The following is an 18,356-nucleotide window of genomic DNA, read 5'->3' on the forward strand; positions in this document are numbered from 1 at the left end:
GTGACGACTGTCTTGACCAATTACTTAAAAATTTAGCCCATTCCACAAAGGGATTACAGAAGTAAACCATACAGGCAAAGTCCAAGTGTTCAAGCGCCCACAGAAACCTGTTCTGATTTTGTGGTCATGTGTGCTGTAGAGCACACGCATCAAAAATTAAGAAGGGCATTGGCAAAAAATAAAGAAAAGGAAGATTTTTCAAAGGTTTGAATATATAAAACATTAGATGTTGCAATGATGAATGCATGGGTTCTTAGCAAGGGACAGCACAGAAGCGGATGGGGCGGGGAGGACCATCCCCAAATGAGGTCTTGTGATCCCTCATCCTTTCCTCTGCATAGAAATGAGACTTCTGCACACCGAGAGAGGGGTAAAATGGGGCCGGGGGGATCAGTCTGTTCCCTGACAGTGCCCATTCCTTCCTTGACCAGATTTTGGCGGCCCCCACCACCGCGATGAAGTGAGAGCCGCAGAGGCTCTTGCCGGTGGGAAGTCCCCCCCGGGCGGGGGGCGGGCAGGGGAGGTGCGGGCGGGCCGGCCCGGGCCCCCCCGGGGCTCCCCTCCCCCCCTCCCCGCGTCCCTCCCTCCCTCCCCCCCTCCCCGCCATCCCCAGGTGCCGCCGGGGCAGCGCGGCGGCTGCCGGCTCTCGCCGAGGGGGCGTCGGATCGGGCAGGTGGGAGCCGCCGAGCGGGGCCAGGGTCGGGGGGGGCGGCTCGGCCCCCCCGGGGGAAGCGGGCAGCGGTTTGGGGAGGTGCGGGGGCTGGTTGCCATGGCTCCCTGCAAGCTCTGCCGGAGGAGATACTGATGCCAGTCACGGAGGGACCCCTCTTCCTTCTCGTGGGTGTGTAGCGGGGCTGGGTTTGGGATTTGGGGATTTTTTGCGGGTTTTTTTTTTTTGCGTTTTTTTTTTTTTTTTTTTTTTTTCCGGGGTGGAGCGATTAATTTGCAGAGCCGGGACGGGGCTGTGGAGGCGCCGCTGCTGCTGCGACCCGGCGGTCCGGTCGCCCCCCGCGAGCTGCCGGCTCTGCCCGCACCGGGCTCAAGGTAACGCCGGGGGGGACGGGGGCTACCGGGACAGGGGGGAGTCGGGACCGGTCCCCCTTCGGGGCTGCCGGGTGGCGCAGGGCGCTGGGACCGCGGGTACCCCGCCGCGGGGCTGCCCCGGCCGCCGCCTCCCCTCGCCCTGCCTTTTTACCAAAAGCTTCTTTAATTATTATGAATTTTTTTATTTTTAAATCCCTTTTTCCTCCTCCCCGTGCCGCCCCTGGACCCTGGTCCCGCTCCGCAAGCGTCGGGCTTCGCCCTGCGAAGCAATGAGGAAGCCGAGCCGGGCTCAGCCCCGCGGAGGGGTGCGCAGGTGCCCGCGGCTCGGGGCGCAGCGCCGGGGGGAGCCCGGGGGGGTCCCCGGGGCACAGGTCACGGCCGATTCCCCCATTCCCCCGGGCGGTCCGGGCTCGGGAGCGGGTCCCGGGCGGAGGAGCCGCTGCCCGCGGAAAGTTTGACGAGGGGCGCGGAGCCTCGCGGAGCCCCGGGGCGGGGGGCCGAGGGGGTGGCGGGGTGTGGAGGGGCGGGCCGGGGGGGCAAAGGCACGGTGGCGGTGGCCTTGGCTGGGGGCGACGCGCTCAGTCTCCTGTTTTAGGTGGGTTCAAGTTTGCAAACCCGGATGTCGCGCATCTGTGGCAAACACTTGTTTCTTCTTTCCTTCCTAATGATTTTGGAGAGTATTTTATCTCTTTTTATTCCTGCGATACCTAAATAATTGCAAATGACCCCAGTTTTTCGTGGTGTTTTGGGTTTTGTTTTTTTTTTTTTTTTTTTTTCTGGGGAAGTGATGTGATTGTGTTGCACTCCAGGAGAGCTGTAAGAATCTTGAAACCTCAGTGCCGGGTGCTGTGTGGTGTTAATTTGTGTTGCACAATCAGAGCATCGATGGTCTCAGCTAGATTTAGGTTTTCTGAATGCAAGGAGATTCTAATAGTGGATCACAGTAAACGTGAATAGACTTTTCATCTATCACTTCTATGATTAATGTTAGTTTGCTTCTTATTTTTGGGTAGAAATAAGGTAAGCTATGATATGTTGGCTAACGTACAGGTATTCAATCATAATTCAACAGATATCAAGCAAGTAAATTCATTATCAGCACTACCTGGGAATAGTTTTGCTTGAAACATCTTTTGGAAAATGTCACCAAAGACTTGACAGGTGGTATTTTTGTTTGAGTGTCAAGGGTTTATTTGATGTGACTGAATTAAATGTGTGTTATGTAGCTCTCCCAGATACCATTCCACAAGCAATAAATAATAAATATTATGAGTGTAGTTACAGGTTTGAGGAAAGGAGATGGGGGAAAAACCTGCGCCTTAAAAAAAAAAAAGTGTAATTTTTGCCCATTGGTGAACGCACGTGTGACACTGCCTTGTTGGGGCTGTGCACATGATCCTTTGCCCGTTGCTTCCCGTGATCCTCTGCTTGGCTTTTACTGACTTGAAGCATTACAGTGCACAACTACTGCTGTGTTAACAGTTTTCTGTTGCTTAAAAATAATGACATTTCTTGGTCTTTCAAAAAAACCTCAAAACCCAAACAAACCCAAACCATGAACTACCTCTCCCAATGGGTCATTAAAAAATTAGACAATTGTTGTTAGCCAGTTTCTGTGGCCCGTACTTAGGCCGAGCATCTGCTGTCAGTGGAGTCTGGCTCAGAGAACTACTAGACCAGACTATGTTACATTAAAATAAGATGCAAAAGATAAGATACCAAGGTTTACAGGAGGTAATGGAGTTCATTCGGGAATATTGTGCCATATATGTGAAAGTATCATTAAATATCTTTAGTTAAAAAAACCCCACCTGTTAGCAATCCAAGAGTTGTAGAAGTTTTGCCATGTGCAACACATAGCTTTTAAACCAGTTTGTCTTCTGAACTCCTGCAATTTATTATTGTTTTTTATCAAAATAGGAATAAAATAAATTCTGGATGTGAGGCTGAAATGAAAAGACAGCTATATACACTTTGATTACATTTAACTCACTCTCAGTGTGAGTGAATGGAATTATTATGGACATTTAGTGTGTGTTACTTCAGTAATTAAACTTAATGAATGAAAATATAACAGTCCACTTCTTTATCCCAAGAAACCCAGCAGATAAGCCTTCATTGAAATGAAAGATTACGCTACTCGCAGCATGTATGCGTACCTTGAGTGGCTTGGATTGTAGCCATCTTGTTTACCAATAAAAATATAATTTATCACTTAGGTTTGGAAGGAAAAATGAGAAAAAGGTAGCTATACGTTACAGAAAACGGTGCTGCGGACAGTTGCTTCTGTGGTAAGGCAGGATCCCCCCCTTTTCCCAGTGGGAGAGGACAGGGACTACTTTAAACACTACTAATTAGTTCAGTTTATCTTGCATGCGTTACAATGCTGTAGTTAGTTAATTATAGCTTTTCCCATTAGCAGTATGTTAAGAATAATGAATTAACATATCACACAGATCAAAAGAACATCTACAAAGTTTATCTTGGAGGGAAGAAAGTGTTATTGTGTGGCAGGAAGTCCCCGTGGCTTTCCCAAGGCGAAGATTTGTTGGAATTCCTGAGCTGGTGCTTCAGAGCCTGATGAATGACTTGAATTGATCACAAACAAGTGACACTGGAGCTCTTGGTTGCTTAGCAACGCACCAAGATGCCACAATTTCTTTTGGTGTATTTGTCCAGTAAAGTAGAAATTCTGTTTTGTTAAAGATTTTTTTTTTTTCCCCCCTAGCACAAAGCCCACCTTCTAACAACCTTAGATAACGTATAATTAAAAATCATGCCTCCGTGCAGAGTCTGGGGAGCAGCGTGGGTATGAAAAAAGGAGCAAGAATCTTACTTGTAAACCCCATTCTGGTGGTGATGTGCTCAGTGTTTTAGACCAAGTTCCAATTGTCCTTTCTCAGTTAGACTTCTGTCCAAAAACCAAAATCATTAGTGGGACAAGTCAGTCTTAACGAAGACACTCATCTGCCAAATACTTTTCGAACAGTTCCCCGCATGCTGTCTTGAGATGTGAGACCCTGCAAGGCCTTGTGGCGTTACCCCACGCTCCGTGATGAGCAAATGAAACGCAACATGGAGCATGTGGTTTGATCATTGCCTGAATTATGGCGGGGCAGCCCGGCCCATCCTATAGCCCATGTGGCTGGAGATCTCTGCTAGGTTGTCCTCGCAGAAGACATGGGTTTCTTAACACACGTCTCTAAGGAGAGAACAGATTTAGTGCTCAACGAGCAGAAGGAAGATAAATGTTACTGTGGTTATATATACCCAAAGTACCAGTATTGGCTTTAAGCAGGTTGTGACATCCTGCGTACGGTTCATATATGCTGAATTATGGTTTTGTGTCAGAGAACTCTTTATTGTTACCCTTGGGACCATGTATAATGGAATTTTGGTTCTGGAGTGCACCTTGGGAGGGAATCATGTCCTTGTCCCCACGTACTGTGCTTTGGCTTGCGTTCTGGGGAGACCGCACAGACTGGATTAATTTTGGTTGAACCTAGGCCAGAATGTCTCTTTCAGGAGTTTACTTTGTGCACTTCCGCTGCTAATGGGCTTTTCATCCGTGGCCTCCCGACTGGAGCTGAAGTGAAGCCTTTGCAACGTGTGTGGGTGGATTTGGGGTTCTCAGCACCATTTTGCTCTACTTATCTATGCCCCTCTGAGCTCTGCTATGTGCTAATATAGACATATCCTTCTCCTTCTAAAATTGTAACAAGAGAAAGCATACTAGGGCTAGGAGAACTGCAGGCTGTCATGGCATTTATTTTACCTAGATAGTAGCTGGCATTTTGGAAGATTTCTTTCTCCCTTGTGGTGAGAAGAAGGAATCCAGGTATTTCTCTTCTTTCCTAGACACAGAGCTTGGGAATTGCCTGATTTACTGGGGTGTTGGACTGGAAGGGGATGTTGTAGCAGCGCCCATAGTAACTGTTGCCGTATTTGGACCACAGTGAACAAAATCTCGACTCATTATCTGTCAATATTCCTAAACTAGGATTATTATAGTTCATAATCTGTGCACTTGTAACTGCCTCTGTAGGTTTAGGCAGATTTAGGTAAAGATTTAGGTACATGTGAGCTTGTTTGATTTTTTTGATGGGGTTGTTTGTTTTTTCTGCTGTTGTTTCTATGTAACAAAGTCAACACCCAAAACTCAAGGTTGTTATATTTGAGGTGCTTTTTTCCCCCAGCTGTTCTCCTTGTGTCTGTTTTATGCATTGATTTCTCTAAGTGCATTTGCATACCCAAATGCTGATTAGCGCTTGCCATTGTAGTGATTGCCTCTGCGCTGTAACGAGATGAAGGTTCATGGTCGTATTTGGTGTCTCAGGTTTCTCTTCCCAGCATTTCCAGGCATCCCATGTGAAACACACCGTGTGGAGCTGTGACGGCCGTTGTGATGTGTTATTTTCTGAGGTTGCAGCATTCCCTAGCAGATGTTTCCTTCTTCCTTCGTTACACCTGAATGTGTAAAACTCCGCAAAATGCAGATGAAAAACAGTTTATCATTAAAATTAGTGTTTATTGTTACAGCTGAACTAGCGATAGCTGCTTTGAGCATGACTTCCAGGTGCAGATCCTGTGCCATGTAAGAAGGACAAGATTTATGTTGCTTTCTTCATTAGGGCTTTTAAGTCTTCATAATTTCTTTTGCCCCTTGCTACCCTTCTCTCTTCTCTGTTTCTTGTGAAAACAGCCGATTTCTCCTTTCAGGTGTTTTTTGCCTTTTGCTGAGTCAGGAACAAGATGGAATTAAATTCGAGGTGTGGTGGGGATATGACTCGGGCTAGGGAGGGTGAAGGGGGGACTGGGGAGGATGGGGCTGAGCCTGCTTGGCTTCATCCTCTTCTTTGCTCCTGTTCTGCACAGAAGAAATAGAGATGCCTGGACCCAGGCCTGAGCAGCTGGAGGAGAAGGAGCCGACGGTCGAGCCTGGGCAGGGTTGTTTCTGTAACAGTGCAGCTTTCGAGGATAACTTTAACAGATGGTTCCTGGTCTGGCTGTGGCTCTAATAGCCTGTCTGTTGGCTAGGCTGAGCTGCCTCGGGGACAGTCCCACGTCGGGCTCCCGACAGGTAACCTCCAAACAGCTGCTCTCATCATGGCAGAAACGGAGCTTCTCGTAGCGTCCCCATTTCATCCTCCCCACGTTTGCGATCAAGGAGGTGGGGAACGGCGAACCTTGTGCACCTGTGTGGGCTTTGTTTTCCCATGAGCTCCACCAGGGCAGAAGCAAGATGGGCACTGGGGGCCTGGGTCTTCAGCCTGGACCTCACCTATGCTGCTCTGGCCTGCCCGGCGATGCTCCTGCTGCACCCATTGCTGCTTCCTCCTCCTCCTCCTCCTCCTCTTCCTCCTCCTCCTCCTCTTCCTCCTCCTCCTCCTCTTCCTTCTCCTCCTCTCGGGACCGTGGAAGGCAGCACATGGGTTGTGCATTCACAGGTGCTTGTGGCTGCTGGTCTTTGTTTTAGAGGTGGATAATGCTGTGACTTTAAAGGTGGGATGAACCCATGAAGGGGTCTGTAATGGCTGGGGAGTCTCGCTGCCCTCGTGAATAGAAAGTTTAACTCTAAACAAGCCAAGCGGTGAAAGCACAGGGCTCCAGTTCCAAAGAAGCATATCTAAGCACTTCAGTGAGGCAAATTCCTCCTACCTTTCAATATAATTTAGTAAGATGACTTTAGTGCCTTTAAAAATCTCATTTCAAGTGTCTCCATTTTTTGGGGGACCCTAGGGATGACCGTGAAAGGTTGGCAGTTGCTATTCAGGGCAGCCTCCTGGCTGAAATTAATTGGTGAGGCGGTAATCTCCTAAGAGGAGTTAGGGAAAAATAAATTGCAGAATTCGGGCCCATCCACCTTTCAGTCTGTGTCTCCTTTGGTGACTTTTCGAGTGTGACACAACCAATTCCCCGTCAGCCTTTCCCGCTGTCTGACACCGGCGAGGTGGCTTTGAATGCTGCCTGCTGTGCTTGTGTGGCACTTGAAAGGCAGAGGAGAGGGCTGCTGTTAAGGGGGTGTATTCCCACAGCTTGAAAGTATATTTGAAAAACGCATCGTTCAGTTATGTTTTGTGTATTACAGCATTAAAACTGATGGAAGCCTGGAACAAGGGTTCAGTAAAAAATGGCTGTGCCATTGCTGTATCGTATCCCCAGTGCTTGAAATAAAATTAGTCTTGATGAAAGATTGCTCTGCTTATAGGAAAAGTAAAATTATTATTCCAGGGCAGATTTTTTTCTGTTAGAAAATACCATAACAATGCTTTCAGCTAACAGTAGTGATTAACTCAATGTTTTTTTATTTTTTTTAGACGTACTCACAGAATATACTCTTTTTTTTTTTTTTGCAGTTTACTGAAATCAGAGAATTGTTAATAGTAAAAGATTGTCTGTAGATTTTGAAGCGTCTGCACATTTCTTCAAGAGTGTTCTCATAGCCCCGCGTGGTCTGTCTGTCACATCACTAAAACCCTTCGCTCCGCGGTACTGGGGCGGTTTGTGTTGGATGATACAGGTGTGTGTGCGTGCCTGCACCCATGCCCGTCTGCCTAATTTGTTGGTTTTACTTCTTCACAGGTAAAATACTCCAAACCAGAATACGCTTGCTGATTTCAGTGCATTTATTAACTAAAACTGGGGCTACTGCTCAGCTGTTGTACTGGATAAGATATTGTACTTTATTTTTCACGGGTTATTCTTTCATATTACTCCACCAATGGCTTCTAGTAAAATTTCATTGTAGGGAATAGATTTTAGAGGATTTCTATTTTGACCTGAATTATGAGTCAGAGAAGGTGCTATCTGATCTTTTTCGTCATGAGACAGTTTTGCAGCTGAATAACTTATATTGAGTGCTTACTTTGTATGAGTTCTACTGAAGAATCGATCAAAACTGTAGCTATTTTGGTAATTAAAATCCAAAACCCTTTGAGATAAATATTCCTTTTGTTACATGTGAGCAGAAGAAAATAACACAACTTAACTGCTAGTATCTGGAAGTACTAATGGAGGATTTTATTTTATTATATTTTTAGGAAAGTAATGAACCTGATACACCGTGGTGACTTTCAGGATTAATATTGCACACGAAAACCACTGGTGAAGTCATGGCGCCACTGAAATAGATGGTCAAACTCCCACTGACCTCAGCAGAGTCAGGTTTTTGTCCCAAGAGCGATGAAAATCTAATTTACAACCTAACCAGTTTGAGAAATAGGCATAATGGCTCAGGTCCTTGACTGATACAAATTGCTGTGGTTGAGCTGAGGATGATTGAGTTACGCTGATTTACGCCATCTGGGCTTCTGGAGAATGGTGTCCGACGTCCGTGCGGGCTGGCCGTGTCCATGGGTAAGCGCACTGTGACAGGCTGCACGCTCGGGCTCGCTGCAGACAGGCACGTTAGGAGCTTTATAATTGTGTCTCTTATCAAGTGGCATATTCTTGTCTCGTATTTTGACTGGAAACAAATAACCAGGAAACAGTAATGAATATTGCTGTTTTCTGAGTCATACAAATTACAAATGTCGTGCTGTAAGCTATAGAGCAACGGTGATTAAAGGACTGTCCCAGCTGTACAAAGCTAAGGCATACCTGCTTCATTAAATTTACACTGAAATCCACAGTAATTGCTGAGGGTTTACTACCTGCATGACAAATGCACCTCTCTGTTATTGCCTGTACGAGGTTTGATTTAGGCTTTCACCTTAACCTGGGATTTCTATTATCTCTAATTCTCGCGTTGAACTGCAGCATCCCTCTGCCTGTGTCCGTGCAGTGCTCTAGCGGTGATTTTGCCCACCCCACTTTTCGGCTAATACTTGCCCAGACGGTGCCTGCCTGCTGGGAAACCCTCGGACTCGCCTTTTCAGCTTCGTGTTACATCCCGGGGAACCGCTGAAAATGGAGAGCTGTTTGAGTTGCATTATAGCACAAAGCTTTATTAAAGGTAAAGGGCAGCAAGTGTGGTGGCACCAGAAGGTAATAACAGCTGGCCTGGTTATGCTGCCCTTACAGAAAAGAAAGTTTTTCCCATTTATTTCCACAAGGGCAAGATCCTGCCTTTCGGAGCATTGTATCTAATTATCCTGCCAGTGCAGCAAATTTTCACTGTCAGCCATTCCTCCTGTCAGACATCCTTGTGCAGTGAAACCTCACATAATTCCCACTGCGTAACAAGATGAAAATTTCATTTTTTGGTGCATAAAAACATGCCTCAGTGTTTATTTAAAAAACAAAACAAAACAAAAAAAACCAAAAAAACCCCAAAACCCAAGCAAACCACCAACAAGCAACAAACATCAGGGGCTATTCACAAATCTTATCATGTATATTGCCAAAAAAAATTGGAATAATCTTTGTATTCAGCAGGTAAGCAGCATTTTCCATACAGACCTCTTCCACTGTCATCCTCCAAAAGGTACACTAAGCTTGTCTCTGCACAAACCTCCTTGTACTAGGTGATGGTTAGACCAAACTTTTCATCCTTACATAGGATAGGATATAGGCAGGATGTATTTTGCAGTGTTAATTATATAATGCATTTACTGAAAAGAATAACGTATGCAAACTTCTGAAGCTCAGGCAAAGGCAATAAATTTAACCATTTATGTATTTTATAATCCCCCAACCCAAATGTCCCCAGAGAGGGAATGCGCCCTTAAAAATTTTAGGCCTTTAAATTAAGTGAATTTAAATTCATTCATTTGCATACCTTTTTCTTTCCCCCCCTTTGTTCTGCCTGAATGAGAGATTACTTCAGTAATTGAACTGTAACTTCGCTACAGGTAAATAATGTAAGACAGCTTATATTCCAAATGCTTGACTGCGTTAGGGTTGTGCGTTGCTAATCCGGCAATTTGCAGCACACCTTTGAGAGGAGACGGTGTCCAGTTCACTTAGGATCACCCAGTGCTAGGCTGGAGCTTGGAAGTTCAATTAACGCGTGGTGCTAAATGTGCTTCTCGAACAGGGACTCGAAAGGATGCTGTGGGGGGATGAAACAGGCATCCCTGGAAAAAAACTTCCTACTGAGTTAATATCAAAGGCCAAAAGGTGAATTCTCCTAAAAATCAAGTTTTACAGCTAAAACGTAACACTGAAGTCTCAGAAACAGCTTTTGGGAGCAGGCTGTGGTGATAAACCTTGTGGTCTGTATTGTTCTCAGCGGCTGGATCTGGCATCTCTGTACCTGTGCGACAGATGAACGGGGGGTGGGGTGGGGAGAAGCGGTGGTGGGAGGGAGAGGCGAGGGATAAAATCTCTATTGGAAAAAGTCTTGTTTAGTATCTTTGGAAAAGATAGGGTGATATATCATACAGGGATGACAAAGTGTTTCTGGCTCCGTTAGCCTATGCGTCTTGGTGTTCTGCAGGAATATTGGAGGAGCCCGTGTACAAAGAGGGAAAGCAGAAAGAGGTAGGGGATGATTGTCTGGAGAGCTTGGCACCAATCCCAGAAAAATAATGGATAAGTTGATAGAGGAGTGAATTAGTATAGAGTTAAAGAATAGAGGGATAATTAAGGCCAGTCACTATGGCTTTCTGAAGAGGGACCCCATTCCTGGTGGGGTTACAGGTTTGATAGATGTGGGTAACTAAGCATTGTGGCAGGGTTTTCCAGGTGTTAGATTTGGTAGCTCATGAAATCTCAGTTAAAAACAAACCCAACAATGTTAGTATGTAGAATTAGTAACAGTCGTCTTTAGTGGATTAAGATTTACCTAACGGAGCTGAACAGGTATTTGTCTGTGGGGATTGTTCATTGAAAGATGCGTGGGTTTAGCGCAGTTTCACAAGAGTGAGAACTAGTCCTCACGCTGTTTAACATCTCTATCAATAATCTGGACACAAAAATTAAATGTCTGCTCCCAAAGTTGTGGATGAGGCGATATCGTCAGTATGGAAATAATAAGTTACATGGAGCAGACTGACCGGCTGGCAAGATGTTCCCTCTTCTCTTGTCCTCCCAACAGTCTGTGCCTTAACCGATGCACTGGAAGAGGGTAGCCTTGAGAAGAGTTACCATGAAAGTGCATGGAGGGTCACTGCGGACAGAAAAAGGAAGATGACTTCCCAATGGGATGCTGTGGCTGAAGGACTAGTGGGATTTTTATCTGAGTACATGAGAATGCTGGAAAGTTATGGCCGTTTTTGGTGTCAACAGCTGCAAAAGAGTTTATAAAACTGAAGAGTCGAGAAAATAACCACAGTATTGATTTGAAGAGTGGAGAAAATTCCCTGCAGTGAGAGATTTAGAGACCTCAATCTGCTTGGCTCATCAAAAAGAGGATTGAGAGGGGACTTGATTACAGGGGCGAGTATTTTCATGGGGAAAGCATATCCAGCTTTTTAATCAAGAAGAGAAAAGAAAAATAAGATCTAATAGTTGGAAGCTGGAGCCAGATGATTTGAAATTAGACATTAAACACAATTTTTTTTCTGTGATTAACCACTGGAATAAACTGTGATGTTCAAATTGAGAGTGGATACCTTGTGTGATATGATCAGCCAAACACAAGGTACTGGATATGATTTGCAGGCGTTAGGGAAAAGCACAGCAACCTGTGACGTACAGAAGGCCTTAAAATCTGTGAGCATTGAAAGGGTTATCAAAGAAAGCAGATAAGAAAAAGGAAGCACAAAAAGGAGAAACAGAAGCACCAAAAGGGCAAAGAAAGGAATTTCATCGGGAGAAGGAGCTTCTGTTTCTAAATGTGGGAGCATATGTCTCAGCAAAGTGGGTTTTGGCATTGGAAGCACCTTGACTGTTGGCAGAGCTGGAGTCATCTGTTCCGTAGTCAAAACAGCAATTTTGGATTCTCTGCTTTGTTAATGATGATGAAGAAACCTCCTGTTTGTGGTTTGGGCTTTTGGCACCGTTGGCTCCCTGTTCCGCTGCTGTGGGAGAAGACGGTGCAGCCAGCTATGCTTAGCCGTGCTGGAGCCCAGGGCTATGTCCCACCACGAGAGCCGTGCCATGTTCCCCAGAAGCGAAGGCCATGGCCGGTACCGCTGGGGCTACGGCATGACTTACCTTTTCAGTGGCGAGCTGTCACTGTGGTCTCTTGTGTGCCCTTCACTCTATTGACACCACTGCTATACATACAAGTATTAAAAGAAATAATGAACCCTATATTTATACCATTAAAACTAAATTTTTGGGAAATCCAGCAGGGAAACCTGTGTGGTCTTGGTTATTTTTGATGACTACTGCACGTATGTGTTTGTCCTGTTGAAATAGTTTCACTAGATCAGTGACAGTGTCTTCTTTTTTCAAAGAAGAAACTGTATTTCAAGTGCTCACAGTGCCTAATAACCAGGTAATCGTTAATTTAAGTGTAATATTGTGTTTCTTCCATGGGGAAGTGCAGCGGCTCGGTCAAGATCATGGTCTGGGTGAATTTGCTGCTGTTTTTTTCTGTGGATCTTCAGTTAGAATGGAAGTGAAACAGGCGCTTTAAGGACTGTAAGTCACTTTGCTACCGTGGAAGCTCTTTAGCCAGGACTGAAAATCACTCTTCCAGCAAAATTTTCCAAAGTGCTGTGTTATGTCCACAGTAGAGAATACTACTGTAATTGTTATGTGGAGAGAAATAATTCACATGTTATTTTTTTATAACTCCATCAAAAAGCTATTGCCCTTGTTTAGCAACATTTCCTGTATTGTTTTAGATTTGCAGAGTGCAGTTATTTCAGGATCTTTTCAATGGAAATTGGCAATGTGTTTCCTTTGGACTATTTAACAGAAACATAAACTCTTTGTGATCAATTAGAGCACCCAATTACCTGCAACTCTGCATGGGTCAATTATTTCTGCCTCGTATGGCCATAAACATTTTATGTAGCCAGTACAGAATAGCAGTTTTCTGACTTCTGGGCTGGAGTGCGGATGTTCTCAAGAGTGCGCTAGAACCTGGGCTTATTATGGTAATATTCTCCTTGGAACTAGGACGACTGATAAATCGTAATAAACTGTTTTCTTGTGGGGGGAAAAAAAAAAATCATGCAAGAATGTCTGCACCACCTGTAATAATTGACTAACTGGACAGTAATTATTCCAAAATGCTGTTGGAAGTATATTGACCTTGATGATCACTTTCTTTCTCGGTGGACAGCCGAATAATTGCTTTTGCCTAAGGATTCCCTAGAAGCTGTTCTTGTATCAGAGCAGCACTTCAGCATTTAACTCATGACATTGTGACATCCATTAGGAACGCAGAGAGGTAGGAATTACCCTATTCAATCCGATTAAAGATCCAATTAACTTAGAATCCTATCTCTGCTAGTAACTAATACTAGATGACTCAACACCCTGGGGAAAAAAAAAAAACAACAAAACAACAAACCACTAAAACAAGCAACCCCACACCTTCCTCCATCCTCCCCTGAACTCTCATTGTCACAATTCAGAAACAAAATGTTCCTGAAAGATTTTTTTTTTTTTTCCCCCCCTCCTTCTTACCATGCACTTACTGCTTGGCTTCCATCCTGAAACATGAGATCAATAGCCCTGATAAATTCTTATCCTGGCTGGGGAAAGTATTATTATTAGCAATTTAAACATCTAATAATTCTCCTAATCATTATGCCCCTTTTTATAAATAACGTTTTTGTGTCAGAGAGTTCACAAAGTTAATTATTGTGATTTTTCTCCCATTTTAAATTTGCTGTCTCTTAATTCCAATGCAATCATTAAAGTGACTATTTGACCTTGTTTCACCTGTTTTCCTAAATACTTGTGTCTGTCCTGTCCATTCCTTGAAACACTTCATCTGCACATGAAATACTGGTAATTCTTTTCATTCTTTTCTTAAAGGGACCTTTAATATTTTGCTTATTTTTGACCTGTTTAGTCCTTTCTATAATTTTTGAATGCAGTTATGCTTAGTGTCAAAGGTAAGAATATATTAGCCACACATCGAAATTGCTAATCTTGCATCGTACTTATTTTTAGTCCTTTCTAATGTGTTCTGTACAGAACCTCCCATCTCGGTTGCTTCTTGACCACCTTGGCCTGCTGAGCAGATGCTTTCTATTGACGTGATTTTTCTTTTTTTTTTTCCGAAAGAAAACAAGCCAATAGAAACACTGCTCGCTTTCAGCCTTCCGAAGGCCAGGGGCTATTTGGGGAGTTTAACTTCAGTTAAATAAAATGAAACAAATCTATTATGAGCCTCTGAGAAAGTCTGATGTTTTAGATCATAGGCCGTTTCTAAATATAGGGATCGGAAATTAATGTCTGCCTGGGTAGATTATTCTGTAACTGTCTCCTGCAAGGTTTTTCACAGTTTCCTTTGAACTGAGTGTCCTGGCCATTTTTTAAGAGATGGTAGAATGAGCGGATGAAGTGTTAAGATGATACGCTATAAGATATATATGTATACACACACCACACACAAGGAGTTAAATTGCTTACTATATATGTATGTTTTTGCATGAAATTATTTAACCATCATGGCAGTTTATGGAAAAAGAAGATCACTTGGGATATATATATATAGAGAGAGCATATATATTTTATTTTATTTTATTTTTTCCTAAACCATTTTGTGCAATGGGCAATAGCTTTTGCCTTGGGCTTTTGAATCTGATATTGCTTTATCTTCCCTGAAAATAATTTGAGTACCAGCAAGATCTGATGTGACTGAAAGGGAAACAAACAAAAGTGAAGCGACTCAATATGGAGCATATCAAATATTTAGATTTATTCTGGAGACATGAATTTTGAAACTTGAAACACAACCTATAATGTGTGTGTTTGCATGAGTATACACATACGAGTGCACATATACCCTCTATTTATAAATACATATGAGTATAATTGAGATTTTGTCTTGTGCAGGCACATGAGAAGTGCTGGAAAGCTTGTATACTAATCTTTAGTGGTTCCTAATATTTAACAGTTGGGTTGTACCACAGCAATGGAGAGATTCCTTCCATTTTGGGGTGTTGCTTTTACCTGGGGGCTCCTCTCTGTAGAAGAACATCTTCCTGTGTTTGGCTGCAGACACTCGCTGTGGCAGATGTTATGACTCAGAGCAGACATGAGGATTCAGATTTTTTTTTCTTTCTTTTTTTTATTTTTTTTTTTTTTCTTCATAAGTGACTTGCCCCCAGGCATGTTTTGACAGGGAGGATATCATTTCAAATTAAATGTGAATGTGGAGGCTTTCCAAAGCTACAAATTGCAGAGATTTCTCAGTGTGACTCAAAGTAAAAAAAGCGTTGTGCATGCCGATGACTTGCTTTGGTGGGAGGGTGCTGCTGTGGTGGAGCTCTGGCCCCGAAATCCATAGTTTATTGCCTTGTTACAGATTTGGACACGAGAGGCAGTGTCTATGAGTAAGCTTCTTTGACCTCGTTCCTTTAATAAACTTTTTCCTCCATAAAGTTCATAAAAGCCAACAGGGCAGAGCTGGTTTTTCCCTGCTGCCTTCAGGTAGGCTGGGATGGTGACTAGTGGTTGAAAATCTCATTTCCCCTACTTGTTTTAAATGCTCAGGTGAATCTCTAGCATCAGTGAGCAGAAGATATTTTTAAGAGGACAAAGAATGTGGTCTGAAAGCAGGCAATCCGGAGGATGCTTCCTGCCGAAGACTGCTGGAGGGCCACGAAGGGCTTTTTGTCTGCACCAAGGTGATTGCTTTTCCCCTTTTACATGGGGAGAGGTGAAATGAGGGGAGGAATTCCTTCGTAATTGTTCTGGGTTTTTTGGTGTGTTTTGTTGTTTGTTTTTTTTTTTTAAATGATTTCAGGAAAATTAATGGAGCAAACATCTATAATTCTAAATATCATCCCATGAGCTATTGGTGCCTGTGATCTGTGTGTCTTCTGAAGTAAGAGACCTTAATACTCCAGATCTCCAACATTTTGAAGTTTTTCCTGCGTTTACAAGCAGAACTTTTTCTTCCTAATGAAACAAAGCAAAGAGAAACCCCCCTATTTCTTGCCTAAATCTCCAGATTTGTGGCACAGCCACAACAAAGGTCAGATTTCCATTGTTTGAAGCTGGTACTCTTTGAGTATGTTCTGGCTTTCTGAGGATATTATGTCTTCTCAGAGTTTTTCTTTCATTCTTCCTACCTTTATTCTCTTTTTCACCTTTTGTTCCAGCTTTTTGACCCATGTTTCATCTCTTTCTCTGCTTCTCCCTCTTTGGTTTTGCTCATTCCCCAACTGCTGGGTCTTGGGGCAGGTGTGCTTGGGCACGAGATGTTTCTGCAGCCTCCAGGACAATCCCGACCGTGGCATTTCAGTGTTAACGTGGTGTCAGTAAAAGGAATTACTCTGATCAAGGACGCTTTCATCCATGTGTGACTTCAGCTGGGATCTCTTACTTTACACAGAAATCGGTGGAACTGTGGAAATCTGTATGCATGGATCTGTATGGATCTGTCCCTCTTCCTTGGCTGCGTCAGCTCCAAGGTCCGTAGCATCTTACGGTCCCTTTAGGGAGATGTGGACATGAGCTTCTCTTGTGTCACCGTGTTCTCTAGGTTTTTCCTTCTGTGCTGAGAATACAGCGTAGGAAAGGAGCGAGAATGAACTCTGATAGCTTTAACCCGTAATAAGCCTGATGTCCTCAGGGAGAACGGAGATTAAAGAGCCAAAATTCTCTAGGAGATTGTCACTTGGCTAATGATGATAGTAGCCTATGGCAGTCAGGGATGATATGGCTGATACTTAGCAGGGGTTGTGAACCAATTAGTCTGCTCAACAAAATACTTGGTCCATTGGGTGCAAATGTTAAGAATATTTATAGGGCTGGCTATGGAGTCGGCTAATCAAAACTGGAGAAAGCTACTTAAGAGGCTGTCCCAGGCTCTACAGAGGCCCTGAGATTACACAGCTGGCAGATAAACAAATGTTTGCCCATGTAAATACTAGGACTTAAACATTGTATTTGAACTCTTTTTCAGTTTCCTAGCATTGTGAAATCAATTAGGGGTGCTTAAAACATGCTACAGTCCGCTTCCCTGTGGAGAGCTGACTTCAGTGGTGGCCGTCCATGGGTGATCTCCTGCAGGTTGGCTTCCTCCAACTTTGCTTTTGGTGTGTCTCAGATGGTCCAGGGAGGAGCTCACTTCCATGACGGCAGAGGATGTCACATAAACTGTCCCAGGTAAAAGGGCAGCAGCACAATAATAATTCCACAAACACTAGCATGTTGTTTCGCATTCGTTAACTCCTTAAGTTCTGAGTATTTGCATTCACTCTCTAACCCATTCATTCTTTAGCCTACTAACTTGCTGAAGTATGAATCTATTGCAAACCAACATTGGTATCACAGCCTGGTCCATTATATTAGTAATGTCCAGTCCGTTATACTAGTGATGTAGAGAGTTGGTAGTTACATGAGATCTAATCGTATATTGGAGAAGAAATGCAGTAATTCATCTAAATGTACAGGGCGGCTTAAAGGTTCATAAGGGTTTCTTTCTTGGCTTATGTATTTATTTGCACTTCATGTTAAGTGCAATTAATAAAATAACTTTTCAGGTTTTTTGCCCCTGTAATCTAAGGCATCGCTTAGAACCACTTCTGTTACACAGATAATACACTGAGAAAAATCCACAGGCTTCACTGGAAAAGCTTTTCGAAACCTGAGAATATTGATTCCTCCGATTTGAGACTTAAATGTGCTTATGCGTGTCTTTACAGAGAATCTGCAAATAGAAGAACAGCTTCTGTCTCTGCTACTAAGCTTCTGATCAAAAACATTCTGCCTTGCTGGTTTACAGCTGTTATTTTACAACAAGCAGTCAGTTTGAAATACAGCCATTTTGAATTTGGTGCTGAAGGTGGTTTTCTCCAGCACTTATTTGAAAAATCACATGTTAAACTGGGGCATTTATTGTATTTGGCAAGTTCTAAACTAGGTCTTTACTTATAGAAGAAATAAAATATTAATAAAAGCCAGGTTGCAGATTGTTCTGGTAAGCACTATGTGATTTTATTTTTTTTATTATTATCATTATTATTATGGTTTTTTACACCCCCCTGTGTAAAAGCTTTCTTTATGCTGCTGCTGTTCTGGCTGTAAGTGGTTTTAAGTGCAGTGGGTTTTAATATACAGATGTTATTTCTGATGGATCTTATATATTGAAAATGGCATAATGTCTTTTTTGATCCTGAAAAGCATAATGTTTATTGGTACTGATAACTGTTAATAGCTTTTTTTGGTTTGGTGGTGTTCTGTTTTTTGTTTTTTGATTGTTTTTTTTTTCTTTGTTCATATGTGTATTGGAGATGCAACATACTGGCAGTTAAATGGGGTAAAAATGGTCTTTTCAAGAGGAAGATCCA

The 18,356-nt window shown here is 43.4% G+C and overlaps 1 protein-coding gene across 9 annotated transcripts in view; it reads left to right on the plus strand.

The window, feature by feature from the left end:
- The first annotated feature begins 611 nt into the window (after positions 1–611).
- Positions 612–18,356, plus strand: part of CHL1 (cell adhesion molecule L1 like) — a 140,078-nt gene continuing 122,333 nt past the window's right edge. For 2 of the 9 annotated variants that reach the window (XM_074602217.1, XM_074602222.1), the window contains exon 1: positions 612–673. The gene's annotated coding sequence lies outside the window, so the exon portion shown is untranslated. Of the gene's footprint in view, positions 1,045–18,356 lie in introns of all 9 variants that reach the window. The other 7 variants (XM_074602215.1, XM_074602225.1, XM_074602216.1 and 4 more) reach the window with 6 other exon arrangements.

Source organism: Larus michahellis, chromosome 10 (assembly GCF_964199755.1).
Source record: "Larus michahellis chromosome 10, bLarMic1.1, whole genome shotgun sequence".
In the NCBI taxonomy this organism is placed as follows: Eukaryota; Metazoa; Chordata; class Aves; order Charadriiformes; family Laridae; genus Larus; species Larus michahellis.